The 21,016-nt window shown below is 46.9% G+C and overlaps 1 protein-coding gene across 2 annotated transcripts in view; it reads left to right on the top strand.

Annotated features, from left to right (window-relative positions):
- Positions 1 to 1,309: 1,309 nt before the first annotated feature.
- Positions 1,310 to 21,016, top strand: part of LOC118381038 (E3 ubiquitin-protein ligase RING2) — a 130,709-nt gene continuing 111,002 nt past the window's right edge. The window contains exon 1 of one of the 2 annotated variants that reach the window (XM_052462758.1): positions 1,310 to 1,403. The gene's annotated coding sequence lies outside the window, so the exon portion shown is untranslated. Of the gene's footprint in view, positions 1,404 to 1,534; positions 1,554 to 21,016 lie in introns of those variants that run through there. The other variant, XM_052462759.1, reaches the window with a different exon arrangement.

Below are 21,016 nucleotides of genomic sequence, written 5' to 3'. Positions count from 1 at the left end.
TGTTAGTTAGATTACTTGTTGGTTATCACTGCATTGTCGGAACTAGAAGCACAAGCATTTCGCTACACTCGCATTAACATCTGCTAACCATGTGTATGTGACAAATAAAATTTGATTTGATTTGATTTGAATTTGGGGCAAGAGATGTGAATTTTGATAATTGGGGTAGAGGTACATATGAAAGTTAACTAAAGGGGAAGATTCCCGGTGTTTGTGATGCTCGTTGTTTGGTGCAACGCAGACAGGGTGGCGCGAGTGGTGAAACAGTGGACTTGTCTGTTCTTTTGAGTTTAGATGTTGAGTCAAAAGCTCGTACAGGATAACTTGTATAGCCTAACATCACCTGTATGAGCTTTTGTGCTGAATACATTTACGTTGTTACAGGTGTCAAGCTTATGGGCATGTAGCAGCAGTGTGTAGGAGAGAGGTTCCTAGATGTGTGAAGTGTACAGAAGGGCATGAGACAAAGGAATGTAGCATTGGAGAAAGTATGTGTTAATTGTAGCGGTGCCCATGGGGCTGGGGATCAGAAATGTCCCGTGCGAGAGAGGCAAGTTGAGGTTTCAGGGTTAGAGTAGTGCAAAAGTTGTCTTGATGATCGATACTTGGCTGCCTTTTGACAAATACAAATAACATCGCTCTTATCCATAATAACCTCATCATATAGGTAGCCTCTCCGCACTGTATCAGAGCTGTTGGCTAGAGTGCCGTTTTTGTTACCAAACCGTCAGTAGAGCTAACAATGACATTTAATTTGTATTTTTAATTTGATACATGGGAATTTAAAATGTATATTTATGTGCACTACATAATCACCCACCACCTTTTATCGCAAAAGTCAGTTTGATCGAAACATCTCTATTGAAAAATGTGCATATTGTGTTATGCAGATGTTTGAATATCCGTATGAATATCTGTCGCAAATTATTTGGAAACCTAGCTAATGAAAATAAATATATTAAAAAATAGAAGGCAATCTGGAGCTTCAACTGGGACAATTCCAGCAAAGGATACATCGGATATGCTGTGAACAACAGGCAAAACTCCGATATAAAGTATTTGTTCTCAAAGTTGCCAGGATATCACGTGTCCTACTTATATCGGTACACTTGTAACAACCTAAGCATAACGAAACGTATATTTGATAAAATAAGCCCTTACATTATTTTGTCAATAAAACTCGGTGCTCTCTCATTGACCTCCATACAAAAACGAATCGCTTGATGAGCGGAAACAAGAAAAAAAACGTCGCCTGCTGGAGAAGGCAAATTTTATGATTATTTTTTGTCGGCCAGTTTGCCTACATTTCCCGAAACCCACTGCGACGGCAAAAACATCCGCCATATTGAAATCGCCAGAACGGGAACGCGCTGGCTGCATAGTCTGTATCCACAACACAGCATGTAAGTACATAAACAAAACACGTTTCGGTGATATTTGATCGTTTTTTTTCAGCTTTCATAGCGAGACGACTACAGTAACGATAAAACGGGTGAATTAGCTAATGGTACATCTGAAGAATAGATCGTATATTAGTGCCTCGTTGATTGGTGGTGAGGCTCCGTTGTAGCTACTGTAGCTAACCTTTAGTTAGCCGGATAACCTGTCTTTCTGTTGGGGGCGGGGGGTTTCTAGTGCAGAATAATATACATAAAACAACATATCGTGTTGCGCATAGGCATTATGCATAGATATGATTCGAAGTAAAACAAAAATCAAACGTTCAGGGCTATATAGTAGCTTTTTATCCAGGCGATTCTGTATGCGCACATCTGTAACGTTAGCAGCTATAATTCAACACAAAGACAAATGCTCTGCTAATGCTGTGCTAGCACTGATAGCTATGCTAATGCTGTGCTAGCTCTGCTAATGCTGTGCTAGCTCTGCTAATGGTGTGCTAGCAAGCTAATAATGCATTGTTCCACTGTCAGGGACATACAACTGGATATATAAAATACATTCATTTTTAAGACCGTTGCCTCCCAAAATAGATTAAAGTATTAATTGGTATGATTGTACTCCGGGTTGCTAGCTAATGTAATGTGCTTTTGGAGGCAAAATAAATAAATATATATATTTATATATAGATATGAATCCTAGCTAACTGTCAAACCAGATGCTGTCGAAGGGAAATTCCATGGTAACAGAGTGATGCCGAGACTCTGATTTTTATCTTTAAAAGGTTATGTCAAACTGAAACCAATGATGGCACATTTAAGACAAGTCTAAGCCAAAGCCTAAGCACTCAATGTACATTGACCTCTTTTTAACAATTTCCACAGAAAATGTAACAAAATCACATTTCACATTTGAAGAACAGTGCAGATTCAATGTTTGGTAACATAAATAATGAGAGTTTTGTGCTGTTGGTTCCGTCATTCTGTTACCAAACTTTGCATCTGCAACAAAACAGTCATTTGACATCACTGCAATGTTTAAGTTATTTTTGTTTTCCAGTCCCCGGATGATCTAATTTACCTATCTTATCAGGCTTCTCTGTTTTCTCTTTTCTGCACATGAAATCAAAACATTTTGTTAAACAGTGCTGACCAAAAGTAAGCATCTGTAAGAGGGACGGGGAGAGAGACGGATGTGTTTTTGATCCATTTTAATTATGATAATGTTTTTTTTTTTATTCCAGATTGGGACTATGACGCAGACAGTGCAGACGAACGGGGTGCAACCCCTCAGTAAGACCTGGGAACTCAGTCTGTATGAGTTACAGAGGACTCCACAGGTAGGGACCACATTTAATGTAACACCTCAGTCTGTATGAGCTACAGAGGACTCCACAGGTAGGGACCACATTTATTGTAACACCTTAGTCTGTATGAGTTACAGAGGACTCCACAGGTAGGGACCACATTTAATGTAACACCTCAGTCTGTATGAGCTACAGAGGATTCCATAGGTAGTTACTTTAGTTTAAAGTTCATAATGTAGATTTGAGAGTTTGTCACAGATCAGGTTCATATAGTGCATTCGGATAAGTAATCCTTAAGTAATCCTTCTCACCCCCCTAAAAGATTTAGATGCACTATTGTAAAGTGGCTGTTCCACTGGATGTCATAAGGTGAATGCACCAATTTGTAAGTCGCTCTGGATAAGAGCGTCTGCTAAATGACTTAAATGTAAATGTAAATGTAATGGAAAGTATTCAGACCCCTTGACTTTTTCCGCATTTAGTTATGTTACAGCCCTATTATAAAATGTATATATATTTTTACGTCCTCATCAATCTACACACAATACCCCATAATGACAAAGCAAGAACTGGTTTTTAGACATTTTTGCTAAGTATTCAAAATAAAAAAGACAAGGACAACCATCTCTGCAGCACTCCACCAACCAGGCATTTATGATAGAGTGGCCAGATGGAAGCCGCTCTTCAGTAAAAGGCACATGACAGTCCACTTGGAGTTTGCCAAAAGGCACCTAAAAGGGACTCTCAGACCATGAGATACAAGATTCTCTGGTCTGATGAAACCAAGATTGAACTCTTTGCCCTGAATGTCACGCGTCACGTCTGGAGGAAACCTGGTACCTTCCCTTCGGTGAAGCATGGTGGTGGGAGCATCATGCTGTGGTTGTGTTTTTCAGAGGCGGGGACTGGGAGACTAGTCAGGATCAAGGGAAAGATGAACAGAGCAATGTACAGAGAGATCCTTGATGAAAACCAGCTCCAAAGCGCTCAGGACCTCAGACTGGGGGCGACGGTTCGCAGTAATACGGTCTAATCAGCGGTAATACGGTCTAATCAGTGGTAGGGTGGTAATACGGTCTAATCAGTGGTAGGGTGGTAATACGGCCTAATCAGTCACGGTCTAATCAGTGGTAGGGTGGTAATACGGTCTAATCAGTGGTAGGGTGGTAATACGGTCTAATGGTAATACGGTCTAATCAGCAGTGGTAGGGTGGTAATACGGTCTAATCAGTGGTAGGGCGGTAATACGGTCTAATCAGTGGTAGGGTGGTAATACGGTCTAATCAGCGGTAGGGTGGTAATACGGTCTAATCAGTGGTAGGGTGGTAATACGGTCTAATCAGTGGTAGGGTGGTAATACGGTCTAATCAGTGGTAGTGGTAGTGGTGGTAATACGGTCTAATCAGTGGTAGGGTGGTAATACGGTCTAATCAGTGGTAATACGGTCTAATCAGCGGTAGGGAGGGTACGGTCTAATCAGTGGTAATACGGTCTAATCAGGGTGGTAATAGGTCTAATCAGTGGTGGTAATACGGTCTAATCAGTGGTAGGGAGGTAATACGGTCTAATCAGCGGTAGGGTGGTAATATGGTCTAATCAGTGGTAATACGGTCTAATCAGTGGTAGGGTGGTAATACGGTCTAATCAGTGGTAGGGAGGTAATACGGTCTAATCAGTGGTAATACGGTCTAATCAGTGGTAGGGTGGTAATACGGTCTAATCAGTGGTAGGGGGTAATACGGTCTAATCAGTGGTAGGGAGGTAATACGGTCTAATCAGTGGTAGGGTGGTAATACGGTCTAATCAGTGGTAGGGTAGTAATACGGTCTAATCAGCGGTAGGGAGGTAATACGGTCTAATCAGTGGTAGGGAGGTAATATGGTCTAATCAGTGGTAGGGAGGTAATACGGTCTAATCAGTGGTAGGGAGGTAATACGGTCTAATCAGTGGTAATACGGTCTAATCAGCGGTAGGGTGGTAATACGGTCTAATCAGTGGTAGGGTGGTACACGGTCTAATCAGTGGTAGGGAGGTAATACGGTCTAATCAGTGGTAGGGAGGTAATACGGTCTAATCAGCGGTAATACGGTCTAATCAGCGGTAATACGGTCTAATCAGCGGTAGGGTGGTAATACGGTCTAATCAGTGGTAGGGTGGTAATACGGTCTAATCAGCGGTAATACGGTCTAATCAGCGGTAGGGTGGTAATACGGTCTAATCAGTGGTAATACGGTCTAATCAGCGGTAGGGTGGTAATACGGTCTAATCAGTGGTAGGGTGGTAATACGGTCTAATCAGTGGTAATACGGTCTAATCAGCGGTAGGGTGGTAATACGGTCTAATCAGTGGTAGGGTGGTAATACGGTCTAATCAGTGGTAGGGTGGTAATACGGTCTAATCAGTGGTAATACGGTCTAATCAGCGGTAGGGTGGTAATACGGTCTAAACAGCGGTAGGGTGGTAATACGGTCTAATCAGCGGTAGGGAGGTAATACGGTCTAATCAGTGGTAGGGAGGTAATACGGTCTAATCAGTGGTAATACGGTCTAATCAGTGGTAGGGTGGTAATACGGTCTAATCAGTGGTAGGGTGGTAATACGGTCTAATCAGTGGTAGGGAGGTAATACGGTCTAATCAGTGGTAGGGTGGTAATACGGTCTAATCAGTGGTAGGGTGGTAATACGGTCTAATCAGTGGTAGGGAGGTAATACGGTCTAATCAGTGGTAGGGAGGTAATACGGTCTAATCAGTGGTAGGGAGGTAATACGGTCTAATCAGTGGTAATACGGTCTAATCAGTGGTAGGGTGGTAATACGGTCTAATCAGCGGTAATACGGTCTAATCAGCGGTAGGGTGGTAATACGGTCTAATCAGTGGTAGGGAGGTAATACGGTCTAATCAGTGGTAGGGTGGTAATACGGTCTAATCAGTGGTAGGGTGGTAATACGGTCTAATCAGTGGTAATACGGTCTAATCAGTGGTAGGGTGGTAATACGGTCTAAACAGCGGTAGGGTGGTAATACGGTCTAATCAGCGGTAGGGTGGTAATACGGTCTAATCAGTGGTAGGAGGTAATACGGTCTAATCAGTGGTAGGGAGGTAATACGGTCTAATCAGTGGTAGGGTGGTAATACGGTCTAATCAGTGGTAGGGAGGTAATACGGTCTAATCAGTGGTAGGGAGGTAATACGGTCTAATCAGTGGTAGGGTGGTAATACGGTCTAATCAGTGGTAGGGTGGTAATACGGTCTAATCAGTGGTAGGGTGGTAATACGGTCTAATCAGCGGTAGGGTGGTAATACGGTCTAAACAGTGGTAGGGGTGGTAATACGGTCTAAACAGCGGTAGGGTGGTAATACGGTCTAATCAGTGGTAGGGTGGTAATACGGTCTAAACAGCGGTAGGGTGGTAATACGGTCTAAACAGTGGTAGGGTGGTAATACGGTCTAAACAGTGGTAGGGTGGTAACACGGTCTAAACAGCGGTAGGGTGATAATACGGTCTAAACAGCGGTAGGGTGGTAATACGGTCTAAACAGCGGTAGGGTGGTAATACGGTCTAAACAGTGGTAGGGTGGTAATACGGTCTAAACAGTGGTAGGGTGGTAATACGGTCTAAACAGTGGTAGGGTGGTAATACGGTCTAATCAGCGGTAGGGTGGTAATACGGTCTAATCAGCGGTAGGGTGGTAATACGGTCTAAACAGCGGTAGGGTGGTAATACGGTCTAAACAGCGGTAGGGTGGTAATACGGTCTAAACAGCGGTAGGGTGGTAATACGGTCTAAACAGTGGTAGGGTGGTAATACGGTCTAATCAGCGGTAGGGTGGTAATACGGTCTAAACAGTGGTAGGGTGGTAATACGGTCTAATCAGCGGTAATACGGTCTAAACAGCGGTAGGGTGGTAATACGGTCTAATCAGTGGTAGGGAGGTAATACGGTCTAATCAGTGGTAGGAGGTAATACGGTCTAATCAGTGGTAGGGTGGTAATACGGTCTAATCAGTGGTAGGGTGGTAATACGGTCTAATCAGCGGTAGGGTGGTAATATGGTCTAATCAGCGGTAGGGAGGTAATACGGTCTAATCAGCGGTATGGTGGTAATACGGCCCAAACAGCGGTAGGGTGGTAATACGGTCTAATCAGTGGTATGGTGGTAATACGGTCTAAACAGCGGTAGGGTGGTAATACGGTCTAAACAGCGGTAGGGAGGTAATACGGTCTAATCAGTGGTAGGGTGGTAATACGGTCTAATCAGTGGTAGGGTGGTAATACGGTCTAATCAGTGGTAGGGAGGTAATACGGTCTAATCAGTGGTAGGGAGGTAATACGGCTCTAAACAGCGGTAGGGAGGTAATACGGTCTAATCAGTGGTAGGGTGGTAATACGGTCTAATCAGTGGTAGGGTGGTAATACGGTCTAATCAGCGGTAGGGTGGTAATACGGTCTAATCAGTGGTAGGGTGGTAATACGGTCTAATCAGTGGTAGGGTGGTAATACGGTCTAATCAGTGGTAGGGTGGTAATACGGTCTAATCAGTGGTAGGGTGGTAATACGGTCTAATCAGCGGAAGGGAGGTATACGGTCTAATCATCGGTAATACGGTCTAATCAGCGGTAGGGAGGTAATACGGTCTAATCAGTGGTAATACGGTCTAATCAGTGGTAGGGAGGTAATACGGTCTAATCAGTGGTAGGGAGGTAATACGGTCTAATCATCGGTAATACGGTCTAATCAGCGGTAGGGAGGTAATACGGTCTAATCATCGGTAATACGGTCTAATCAGTGGTAGGGGTGGTAATACGGTCTAATCAGTGGTAGGAGGTAATACGGTCTAATCAGTGGTAGGGTGGTAATACGGTCTAATCAGTGGTAGGGAGGTAATACGGTCTAATCAGCGGTAGGGTGGTAATACGGTCTAATCAGTGGTAGGGTGGTAATACGACCTAATCAGCGGTAGGGTGGTAATACGGTCTGATCAGTGGTAGGGTGGTAATACGGTCTAATCAGTGGTAATACGGTCTAATCGGCGGTAGGGTGGTAATACGGTCTAATCAGTGGTAGGGAGGTGATACGGTCTAATCAGTGGTAGGGTGGTAATACGGTCTAATCAGTGGTAGGGAGGTAATACGCTCTAATCAGCGGTAGGGAGGTAATACGGTCTAATCAGTGGTAGGGAGGTAATACGGTCTAATCAGTGGTAATACGGTCTAATCAGTGGTAGGGTGGTAATACGGTCTAATCAGCGGTAATACGGTCTAATCAGTGGTAGGGTGGTAATACGGTCTAATCAGTGGTAGGGTGGTAATACGGTCTAATCAGTGGTAGGGAGGAGGTCTAATCAGCGGTAGGGTGGTCTAATCAGTGGTAGGGTGGTAATACGGTCTAATCAGTGGTAGGGTGGTAATACGGTCTAATCAGTGGTAGGGTCGGTCTAATCAGTGGTAGGGTGGTGGTCTAATCAGTGGTAGGGGTGGCGGTCTAATCAGTGGTAGGGTGGTAATACGGTCTAATCAGTGGTAGGGTGGTAATACGGTCTAATCAGTGGTAGGGTGGTAATACGGTCTAATCAGTGGTAGGGTGGTAATACGGTCTAATCAGTGGTAGGGAGGTAAACGGTCTAATCAGTGGTAGGGAGGTAATACGGTCTAATCAGTGGTAGGGTGGTAATACGGTCTAATCAGCGGTAGGGTGGTAATACGGTCTAATCAGTGGTAGGAGGTAATACGGTCTAATCAGTGGTAGGGAGGTAATACGGTCTAATCAGTGGTAGGGTGGTAATACGGTCTAATCAGCGGTACGGTCTAATCAGGTAGGGAGGTAATACGGTCTAATCAGTGGTAGGGTGGTAATACGGTCTAATCAGTGGTAGGGTGGTAATACGGTCTAATCAGCAGTAGGGAGGTAATACGGTCTAATCAGTGGTAATACGGTCTAATCAGCGGTAGGGAGGTAATACGGTCTAATCAGTGGTAGGGTGGTAATACGGTCTAATCAGTGGTAGGGTGGTAATACGGTCTAATCAGTGGTAGGGAGGTAATACGGTCTAATCAGTGGTAGGGTGGTAATACGGTCTAATCAGCAGTAGGGAGGTAATAACGGTCTAATCAGTGGTAGGGTGGTAATACGGTCTAATCAGTGGTAGGTGGTAATACGGTCTAATCAGTGGTAGGGTGGTAATACTGTCTAATCAGTGGTAGGGTGGTAATACGGTCTAATCAGTGGTAGGGAGGTAATACGGTCTAATCAGTGGTAGGGTGGTAATACGGTCTAATCAGCGGTAGGGAGGTAATACGGTCTAATCAGTGGTAGGGAGGTAATACGGTCTAATCAGTGGTAGGGAGGTAATACGGTCTAATCAGCGGTAGGGTGGTAATACGGTCTAATCAGCGGTAGGGTAGTAATACGGTCTAATCAGCGGTAGGGTGGTAATACGGTCTAATCAGTGGTAGGGAGGTAATACGGTCTAATCAGTGGTAGGGTGGTATACGGTCTAATCAGTGGTAGGGTGGTAATACGGTCTAATCAGTGGTAGGGAGGTAATACGGTCTAATCAGTGGTAGGGTGGTAATCACGGTCTAATCAGTGGTAGGGTGGTAATACGGTCTAATCAGTGGTAGGGTGGTAATACGGTCTAATCAGCGGTAGGGTGGTAATACGGTCTAATCAGCGGTAGGGTGGTAATACAGTCTAATCAGCGGTACGGTCTAATCAGTGGTAATACGGTCTAATCAGTGGTAGGGTGGTAATACGGTCTAATCAGTGGTAGGGTGGTAATACGGTCTAATCAGTGGTAGGGTGGTATGCGGTCTAATCAGTGGTAGGGTGGTAATACGGTCTAATCAGCGGTAATACGGGTAGGGAGGTAATACGGTCTAATCAGTGGTAGGGAGGTAATACGGTCTAATCAGTGGTAGGGTGGTAACACGGTCTAATCAGTGGTAGGGAGGTAATACGGTCTAATCAGTGGTAGGGAGGTAATACGGTCTAATCAGTGGTAGGGTGGTAATACGGTCTAATCAGTGGTAGGGAGGTAATACGGTCTAATCAGTGGTAGGGAGGTAATACGGTCTAATCAGTGGTAGGGTGGTAATACGGTCTAATCAGCGGTAATACGGTCTAATCAGCGGTAGGGAGGTAATACGGTCTAATCAGTGGTAGGGTGGTAATACGGTCTAATCAGTGGTAGGGTGGTAATACGGTCTAATCAGTGGTAGGGTGGTAATACGGTCTAATCAGTGGTAGGGAGGTAATACGGTCTAATCAGTGGTAGGGAGGTAATACGGTCTAATCAGCGGTAATACGGTCTAATCAGCGGTAGGAGGTAATACGGTCTAATCAGTGGTAGGGAGGTAATACGGTCTAATCAGTGGTAGGGTGGTAATACGGTCTAATCAGTGGTAGGGAGGTATACGGTCTAATCAGTGGTAGGGAGGTAATACGGTCTAATCAGCGGTAGGAGGTAATACGGTCTAATCAGCGGTAGGGAGGTAATATGGTCTAATCAGTGGTAGGGAGGTAATACGGTCTAATCAGTGGTAGGGAGGTAATACGGTCTAATCAGTGGTAGGGTGGTAATACGGTCTAATCAGTGGTAGGGTGGTAATACGGTCTAATCAGCGGTAGGGAGGTAATACGGTCTAATCAGCGGTAATACGGTCTAATCAGTGGTAGGGTGGTAATACGGTCTAATCAGCGGTAGGGTAGGGTCTAATCAGCGGTAATACGGTCTAATCAGTGGTAGGGAGGTAATACGGTCTAATCAGTGGTAGGGAGGTAATGGTCTAATCAGTGGTAGGAGGTAATACGGTCTAATCAGTGGTAGGGAGGTAATACGGTCTAATCAGTGGTAGGGAGGTAATACGGTCTAATCAGCGGTAGGTGGTACACGGTCTAATCAGTGGTAGGGTGGTAATACGGTCTAATCAGCGGTAGGGAGGTAATACGGTCTAATCAGTGGTAGGGAGGTAATACGGTCTAATCAGTGGTAGGGTGGTAATACGGTCTAATCAGCGGTAGGGAGTAATATGGTCTAATCAGTGGTAGGGAGGTACGGTCTAATCAGTGGTAGGGAGGTAATACGGTCTAATCAGTGGTAGGGAGGTAATACGGTCTAATCAGCGGTAGGGAGGTAATACGGTCTAATCAGTGGTAGGGTGGTAATACGGTCTAATCAGCGGTAGGGTGGTAATACGGTCTAATCAGTGGTAGGGTGGTAATACGGTCTAATCAGTGGTAGGGTGGTAACGGTCTAATCAGTGGTAGGGTGGTAATACGGTCTAATCAGTGGTAGGGTGGTAATACGGTCTAATCAGTGGTAGGGAGGTAATACGGTCTAATCAGTGGTAGGGTGGTAATACGGTCTAATCAGTGGTAGGGTGGTAATGGTCTAATCAGCGGTAGGGTGGTAATACGGTCTAATCAGTGGTAATACGGTCTAATCAGTGTAGGGTGGTAATACGGTCTAATCAGTGGTAGGGTGGTAATACGGTCTAATCAGTGGTAGGGTGGTAATACGGTCTAATCAGTGGTAGGGTGGTAATACGGTCTAATCAGTGGTAGGGAGGTAATACGGTCTAATCAGCGGTAGGGTGGTAATATGGTCTAATCAGTGGTAGGAGGTAATACGGTCTAATCAGTGGTAGGGAGGTAATACGGTCTAATCAGTGGTAGGGTGGTAATACGGTCTAATCAGTGGTATGGAGGTAATACGGTCTAATCAGCGGTAGGGTGGTAATACGGTCTAATCAGTGGCAATACGGTCTAATCAGTGGTAGGGAGGTAATACGGTCTAATCAGCGGTAGGGAGGTAATATGGTCTAATCAGTGGTAGGGAGGTAATACGGTCTAATCAGTGGTAGGGTGGTAATACGGTCTAATCAGCGGTAGGGAGGTATACGGTCTAATCAGTGGTAATACGGTCTAATCAGCGGTAGGGAGGTAACACGGTCTAATCAATACGGTCTAATCAGCGGTAGGGAGGTAATACGGTCTAATCAGCGGTAGGGAGGTAATACGGTCTAATCAGCGGTAGGGTGGTAATACGGTCTAATCAGTGGTAGGGAGGTATACGGTCTAATCAGCGGTAGGGTGGTAATACGGTCTAATCAGCGGTAGGGTGGTAATACGGTCTAATCAGTGGTAGGGTGGTAATACGGTCTAAACAGCGGTAGGGTGGTAATACGGTCTAATCAGTGGTAGGGAGGTAATACGGTCTAATCAGTAGTAGGGTGGTAATACGGTCTAATCAGTGGTAGGTGGTAATACGGTCTAATCAGTGGTGGTAATACGGTCTAAACAGCGGTAGGGTGGTAATACGGTCTAATCAGTGGTAGGGAGGTAATACGGTCTAATCAGCGGTAGGGTGGCCACGGTCTAATCAGCGGTAGGGTGGCACACGGTCTAATCAGCGGCACACGGTCTAATCAGTGGTAGGGTGGTATCACGGTCTAATCAGCGGTAGGGTGGTATACGGTCTAATCAGCGGTAATACGGTCTAATCAGTGGTAGGGTGGTAATACGGTCTAATCAGCGGTAGGGGAGGTAATACGGTCTAATCAGCGGTAGGGAGGTAATACGGTCTAATCAGCGGTAGGGAGGTAATACGGTCTAATCAGCGGTAGGGTGGTAATACGGTCTAATCAGCGGTAGGGTGGTAATACGGTCTAATCAGTGGTAGGGTGGTAATACGGTCTAATCAGCGGTAGGGTGGTAATACGGTCTAATCAGTGGTAGGAGGTAATACGGTCTAATCAGTGGTAGGAGGTAACACGGTCTAATCAGCGGTAGGGTGGTAATACGGTCTAATCAGTGGTAATACGGTCTAATCAGTGGTAGGGAGGTAATACGGTCTAATCAGTGGTAGGGTGGTAATACGGTCTAATCAGCGGTAGGGGGTAATACGGTCTAATCAGCGGTAGGGAGGTAATACGGTCTAATCAGTGGTAATACGGTCTAATCAGTGGTAGGGTGGTAATACGGTCTAATCAGTGGTATGGTGGTACACGGTCTAAACAGCGGTAGGGTGGTAATACGGGTCTAAACAGCGGTAGGGTGGTAATACGGTCTAATCAGCGGTAGGGTGGTAATACGGTCTAATCAGTGGTAGGGTGGTAATACGGTCTAATCAGTGGTAGGGTGGTAATACGGTCTAATCAGTGGTAGGGTGGTAATACGGTCTAATCAGTGGTAGGGTGGTAATACGGTCTAATCAGCGGTAGGGTGGTAATACGGTCTAATCAGTGGTAGGGTGGTAATACGGTCTAATCAGTGGTAGGGAGGTATACGGTCTAATCAGCGGTAGGGTGGTAATACGGTCTAATCAGCGGTAGGTGGTATACGGTCTAATCAGTGGTAGGGAGAGTAATACGGTCTAATCAGTGGTAGGGTGGTAATACGGTCTAATCAGTGGTAGGGTGGTAATACGGTCTAATCAGTGGTAGGGTGGTAATACGGTCTAATCAGCGGTAGGGTGGTAAATACGGTCTAATCAGCGGTAGGGTGGTATACGGTCCAATCAGCGGTAACAGTCCTAATCAGTGGTATACGGTCTAATCAGTGGTAGGGGTGGTACACGGCCTAATCAGTGGTAGGGTGGTATACGGTCTAATCAGTGGTAGGGTGGTAATACGGTCTAATCAGTGGTAGGGTGGTAATACGGTCTAATCAGTGGTAGGGTGGTAACACGGTCTAATCAGCGGTAGGGAGGTAATACGGTCTAATCAGTGGTAGGAGGTATACGGTCTAATCAGTGGTAGGGTGGTAATACGGTCTAATCAGTGGTAGGGAGGTAATACGGTCTAATCAGTGGTAGGGAGGTAATACGGTCTAATCAGTGGTAGGGTGGTAATACGGTCTAATCAGTGGTAGGGAGGTAATACGGTCTAATCAGTGGTAGGAGGTAATACGGTCTAATCAGCGGTAGGGTGGTAATACGGTCTAATCAGCGGTAATACGGTCTAATCAGCGGTAGGGAGGTAATACGGTCTAATCAGTAGGGTGGTAATACGGTCTAATCAGTGGTAGGGAGGTAATACAGTCCTAATCAGTGGTAGGAGGTATCTACGGTCTAATCAGCTGTGTAGGGGAGGTAATACGGTCCTAATCAGTGGTAGGAGGTAATACGGCCTAATCAGCGGTAATAACGGTCTAATCAGCGGTAGGGAGGTAATACGGTCTAATCAGTGGTAGGAGGTAATACGGTCCAATCAGTGGCAGGGGTGGTAATACGGTCTAATCAGTGGTAGGAGGTAATACGGTCTAATCAGTGGTAGGGAGGGCATACGGTCTAATCAGCGGTAGGGGAGGTAATACGGTCTAATCAGCGGTAGGGAGGTAATACGGTCTAATCAGTGGTAGGGAGGTAATACGGCCCAATCAGTGGTAGGAGGTAATATGGTCTAATCAGTGGTAGGGTGGTAATATGCCCAATCAGTGGTAGGGGTGGTAATAACGGTCCAATCAGCGGTAGGGAGGTAATACGGTCTAATCAGCGGTAATACGGTCTAATCAGTGGTAGGGTGGTAACACGGTCTAATCAGCGGTAGGGTAGTAACACGGTCAATCAGGGGTGAATACGGTCTAATCAGCGGTAGGAGCAAGTAAATGTCTAATCAGTGGTAGGAGGTAATACGGTCTAATCAGTGGTAGGGAGGTAATACGGTCTAATCAGTGGTAGGGAGGTAATACGGTCTAATCAGTGGTAGGGAGGTAATACGGTCTAATCAGTGTAGGGTGGTAATACGGTCTAATCAGTGGTAGGGGTGGTAATAACGGCCCAATCAGCGGTAGGGAGGTAATACGGTCTAATCAGTGGTAGGGAGGTACACGGCCCAATCAGTGGTAGGGTGGTAATACGGTCTAATCAGCGGTAGGGAGGTAATATGGTCTAATCAGTGGTAGGGAGGTAATACGGTCTAATCAGTGGTAGGGAGGTACGGTCTAATCAGTGGTAGGGAGGTAATACGGTCTAATCAGCGGTAGGGAGGTAATACGGTCTAATCAGTGGTAGGGTGGTAATACGGTCTAATCAGCGGTAGGGTGGTAACAATGTCTAATCAGTGGTAGGGTGGTAATACGGTCTAATCAGTGGTAGGGTGGTAATACGGTCTAATCAGTGGTAGGGTGGTAATACGGTCTAATCAGCTAGGTGGTGGCACACGGCCTAATCAGTGGTAGGGTGGTAATACGGTCTAATCAGTGGTAGGGAGGTAATACGGCCCAATCAGTGGTAGGGTGGTAATACGGTCTAATCAGTGGTAGGGTGGTAATACGGTCTAATCAGCGGTAGGGTGGTAATAATGGTCTAATCAGTGGTAATGCGGTCTAATCAGTGGTGAGGGTGGTAATACGGTCTAATCAGTGGTAGGGTGGTAATACGGTCTAATCAGTCGGTAGGGAGGTAATACGGTCCTAATCAGGTGGTAGGGAATTGGTAATAGTCTACAGTGGTAGTGGTTACATCTAGTGGTAGGTGAGTAATACATGGCCCAATCAGTGGTAGGGTGGTAATGCTGGTCTAATCCCAGTGAGGTAGGGTGGTAATACGTCACTAATCAGTGGTAGGGAGGTAATACGGTCTAATCAGCCGGTAGGGTGGTAACATGGTCTAATCAGTGGTAGGGAGGTAATACTGGTCTAATCAGTGGTAGGGAGGTAATACGGTCCGTAGTGCAGTGGTAGGAATCGGTAATACGGTCTAATCAGTGGTATGGAGGTAATGCGGTCTAATCTGGCGGTAGGGAGGTAATACGGTCTAATCAGAGGTGGTAATACTATCTAGTCAGTGGTAGGGAGGTAATACGCGTACTAATCAGGCGGTAGGGGGGTAATACGGTCTAATCAGCGGTAGGAGGTAATACGGTCTAATCAGTGGTAGGGTAGGTATACGGTCTCAATCAGCGGTAGGGGAGGTAATACGGTCTAATCATGTGAAGTAATACGGTCTAATCAGCGGTAGGGAGGTAATACGGTCTAATCAGTGGTAACAACGGTCTAATCAGCGGTAGGGAGGTAATACCGGTCTAATCAGCGGTAGGAGGTAATGCGGTCCATATCAGTGGTAGGATGGTATCACGGTCTAATCAGTGGTAGGGAGGTAATGCGTCTAATCAGCGGTAGGGTGGTAATACGGTCTAATCAGCGGTAGGGTGGTAATACGGTCTAATCAGTGGTAGGGTGGTAATACGGTCTGGCTCAGCGGGTAGGGTGGTACTGTCTAACAGGTCCTGCAATCCCAGTGGTAGGGTGGTAATACGGTCTGGTCAAGCGAGTATGGGGTGGTAATGCGGGTCACAATCAGTGGTAGGTGGTCATCGGTCTGGTCAGTGTTAGAGGTAGTGTCTGGTCTAAACAGCGGTAGGGTGGTAATACGGCTACCAATCAGTGGTAGGGAGGTAATACGGTCTAATCAGTGGTAGGGGTGGTCTGGTCCAATCAGCGGTAGGGGTGGTAATACGGTCTAATCAGTGGTAGTGGACGGTCTAATGCAGTGGTAGGGTGGTAATACGGTCCAGTCAGGTGGTAGGAGTACGCGTCTAATCAGTCTAGTGGTAATCGGTCTAATCAGTGGTAGGGTGGTAATACGGTCTAATCAGCGGTAGGAGGTAATGCGGTCCTATCAGTGGTAGGGTGGTAATACGGTCTAATCAGCGGTAGGGAGGTATGCGGTCTCCAATCAGCGGCTAACACGGTCCTAATCAGTGGTAGGGTGGTAATACGGTCTAATCAGTGGTAGGGCGGTAATACGGTCTAATCAGCGGTAGGGTAGGTAATGCAGTCTGTCAGTGGTAGGGAGGTAATGCGGTCTAATCAGTGGTAGGGTGGTATGCGGTCTAATCAGCGGTAGGGTGGTATCACGGTCATCAGTTAGGGTGGTAACAATCCCCAGCGGTAGGGAGGTATGCGGTCTAATCAGTGGTAGGGTGGTAATACGTCTAATCAGTGGTAGGGTGGTAATACGGTCTCAATCGCGTGCAGGGAGGTAATGCGGTCTAATCAGTGGTAATAACGGTCTAATCAGGTAGGGAGGTATACGGTCTCAATCAGTGTGATGGGTGGTACTCTAGTCTAATCAGCGTAGGGTGGTAATACGGTCTAGTCAGACGGTAGGGATTGGCACACACGGTCTAATCAGTGGTAGGGTAGTATGCGGTCTAATCCAGTGGTAGGGTGGTAATACGGTTCTAATCAGTGGTAGGGTGGTAAGTACCGGATCCTAATACAGTGGTAGAGGTGGTAATACGGTCTAATCAGTGGTAGGGTGGTGTACGGTCCAATCCCAGCGGTAGGGTGTGTACACGGTCTAATCAGTGGTAGGGTGGTAGTACTGGTCCATCGTGCAAGTGCAGGTGGTAGGGCAGGTGAATACGGTCCCTAATCAGCGGTAGGGTGGTAATACTGGTCTAATCCAGTGGTGGGGTGGTAATGCGGTGTAATCACAGTGGTAGGGAGGTAATACGGTCTAATCAGTGGTAGGGTGGTAATACGGCAACTCAGGATCGGAGACGGGCTAAGGGTGGGCGGAATACGGTCTAATCAGTGGTAGGGAGGTAATACGGTCTCAATCAGCGGTAGGTGGTAGCATACGGTCTAATCAGCGGGTAGGGTGGTAATAGCGGTCGTCTAATCAGGGCGGTAATGGATTCTAATCGGTGGTAATACGGTCTAATCAGTGGTGGGGTGGTAGTACGGTCTCAATCAGTGGTAGGGTGGTAATACGGTCTCGCAGTCAGTGGTGAGGTTAGGTGAATACGGTCTAATCAGTGGTAGAGGTGGTCACTGCTCAATCGGCTCAGACACGGTCTAATCAGTGGTAGGGTGGTAATAATGGTCTAATCAGCGGTAGGGAGGTAATACGGTCTAATCAGTGGTAGGGAGGTAATGCGGTCTAATCAGTGGTAGGGTGGTAATGCGGTCTAATCAGTGGTAGGGAGGTAATGCACGGTCTAATCAGTGGTAGGGAGGTAATACGGTCACAATCAGTGGTAGAAGTTGGTGGTAGCGGATCTAATCAGTGGTAGGAGAGGTAATACGGTCTAATCAGTGGTAGGGAGGGTAATACGGTCTAATCAGCGGGTAGGGTGGGTAATACGGTCTAATCAGCGTGTCACGGTCTAATCAGCAGGTGGTAGGGAGGTAATACGGTCTGGGTCAGTGGTAGTGGTGGATACGGTCTAATCAGTGGTAGGGAGGTAATACGGTCTAATCAGGTAGGGAGGGTAATACGGTCTAATCAGCTGGTAGGGAGGGTAATACTGGTCTAATCAGTGGTAGGGAGGTAATCTATCTGGTCTAATCAGCCTGTGAATACGGCTGCGGTCTAATCAGCGGTAGGAGGTAATGCGGTCCTAAATCAGTTGGTAGGGAGGTATGGTCTAATCAGGTGGTAGGGTGGTAATACGGTCTAATCAGTGGGGAGGTAATACGGTCTAATCAGTGGTAGGGAGGTAGTACGGTCTAATCAGCGGTAGGGAGGATACGGTCTAGTCAAGCGGTAGGGAGGTAATACGGTCTAATCAGTGGTAGGGCGGTACTCAGGTTCTAATCAGTGGTGGGAGGTCTACGGTCTAATCAGTGGTAGGGTGGTATCACGGTCTAATCAGTGGTAGGGTGGTAACTACGGTCTCAATCAGCGGTAGGGAGGTAATCCCGGTTCATAGTCGGCCCGGTAATACTGGTCTAATCAGTGGTAGGGGTGGTAATCACACGGTCTAAGTCAGGCGGGTAGAGGGCAGTAATACGGTCTAATCACAGCGGTAATACGGTCTAATCAGCGGTAGTAGGGAGGTAATGATGGTCCTAATCAGTGGTAGGGAGGTAATACGGTCTAATCAGTGGTAGGGAGGTAATACGGTCTAATCAGTGGTAGGAGGTGATACGGTCTAATCAGTGGTAGGAGGTAATACTGATCTAATCAGCGGTAGGGTAGGTAATCAGCTCTAATCAGTGTGTAGGGTGGTAATATGGTCTAATCAGCAGAAGGGAGGTAATACGGTCTAATCAGTGGTAGGGGGTAATGCGGTCTAATCAGTGGGGGTGGTAATACGGTCTAATCAGGCGGTGAGGGAGGTAAATATGGTCTAATCAGTGGTAGGGAGGTAATACGGTCTAATCAGTGGTAGGGAGGTAATACGGTCTAATCAGTGGTAGGGAGGTCATACGGTCTAATCAGCGGTAGGAGGTATGCTGGCTCAATCAGTCGGTAGGGTGGTAATGCGGTCTAATCAGCGGTAGGGTGGTAATACGGTCTAATCGGTGGTAGGGTGGTAATACGGTCTCAATCAGTGGTAGGAGTGGTAATAACGGTTCTAATCATGCTGAGCGGTAGCAGTAATATGGTCTAATCAGCGGTAGGGTGGCAATGCGGCCCAATCCCAGTGGTAGGGAGGTAATACGGTCTAGTCCCAGTGGTAGGGTGGTAATACGGTCTAATCAGTGGTAGGGTGGCAATAGGCTATCTGGGTAACAATGCTAGTGTAGGGTGGTAATACGGTCTAATCAGTGGTAGTACGGTCTAAGTCAATCGTGGTAGGTGGTAATCACGGTCCAATCAGTGGTAGGGTGGTAATCCACGGTCTAATCAGCGGTAGGGAGGTAATACGGTCTAATCAGCGGTAGGGTGGTAATACGGTCTAATCAGTGGTAGGGTTTGGTAATGGTCTGATCGGTAATTGCCCAGTGAAAAAAGTAAAAGGGTGGTAATACGGTCCTAATCAGTGGTGAGGTCTGGTAATGCGGTCTAATCAGTGGTAGGGAGGCGGAAACACGGCCCAGTCAGGCGGTAGGGCGGTAATATGGTCACAAGTCAGTGGTAGGGAGGATGATACGGTCTAATCAGTTGGTAGGAGGTAATAATGGTCCAAGATCAGTGGTAGGGTGGTAATACGGTGCGCAATCAAGAGGGAGTGGGTGCAATGGAGGTAATGCGGTCTAATCAGCGGTAGAGGGAGGTAATACGGTCTAATCAGTGGTAATGCGGTCCTAATCAAGGTCGGTAGGGGAGGTAATACGGTCTAATCAGCGGTAGGGAGGTAATGCTGGTCCTAGTCAGCGGTAGGAGGTAATGGCGGTCTAATCAGTGGTAGGGTACGGTAATACGGTCTGATCAGCGGTAGGGAGAGTAATGCGGTCCTAATCGGTGGTAACACGGTCTAATCAGCGGTAGGGAGGGTAATAGCGGTCTTAATCAGTGGTAATACGGTCTAATCAGCGGTAGGGGAGGTAATACGGTCTAATCAGGCGGTAGGGAGGGTAATACGGTCTGAGAATCAGCGGTAGGGTGAGGTAATACGGTCTAATCAGTGGTAGGGAGGTAGTACGGTCTAGTCAGCGGTAGGGTGGTAATGCCACGGTCTAATCAGCGGTAGGGTTGGTAGTCTACGGTCTTCACAATCGGTGGTAGGGTGAGGGTGAAAGCTCTGCTGGTCCTCATAACAGCGGTAGGGGTGGTATCACGGTCTAATCCAGTGGTAGGGAGGTAATACGGTCTAATCAGTGGTAGGGTGGTAATACGGTCTAATCAGTGGTAGGGCGGTAATACTGGTCTAATCAGTGGTAGGGTGGTAATACGGTCCTAGAGACGGCGGTAGGGTGGTAGTAACGGTCTAACAATCAGTGGTAGGAGGTAGTGCGGTCTAACGATCAGTGGTAGGGTGGTAATGCGGTCTGTTAACCAGCCGGTAGGGTGGCATTAGTATCAGGTCCACAATCAGCGGTAATACGGTCTAATCAGTGGGTAGGGTGGTAATCTACGGTCTAATCGAAGGCGGTAGGGTGGTATCTTCGGTCTAATCATGCGGTAATACGGCCCAATCAGTGGTAGGTGGTGAATACGGTCTAATCAGCGGTAGGGGAGGTAATCACGGTCCTGAATCAGCGGTAGGGGAGGTAATGCGGTCTAATCGAGCGGGGTAGGGAGGTAATGCGGTCTGGTCTGGCGGTAGGGTGGTAGTCACGGTCTAATCGAAAAAGCGGTGAGGGTGGTAATACGGTCTAATCAGTGGTAGGGTTGAAGGTAATCACTGGTCTAATCAGGCGGTAGGGATTGGTAATACGGTCTAATCAGTGGTAGAGAGGTAATACGGTCACAATCAGTGGTAGGGAGGTAATGCGGGTCTAGAGAATCAGCGGTAGAGGTGGGTAGTCACGGTCTAATCAGTGGTAATAACGGTCCTAATCTGTGTGGTAGGGAGGCACATGCGGTCACAATCAGTGGTAGGGGTGGTAATACGGTCACACAATCAGCGGTAGGGTGGTAATGCGGTCTAATCAGCGGTAGGGAGGTAATACGGTCTAATCAGTGGTAATACGGTCT

The sequence above is a fragment of the Oncorhynchus keta genome, chromosome 15 (assembly GCF_023373465.1).
Source record: "Oncorhynchus keta strain PuntledgeMale-10-30-2019 chromosome 15, Oket_V2, whole genome shotgun sequence".
NCBI classification, from domain to species: domain Eukaryota; kingdom Metazoa; phylum Chordata; class Actinopteri; order Salmoniformes; family Salmonidae; genus Oncorhynchus; species Oncorhynchus keta.
Note: the sequence above shows the minus strand (reverse complement) of the source record. Positions and strands in the feature narration are given on the sequence as shown.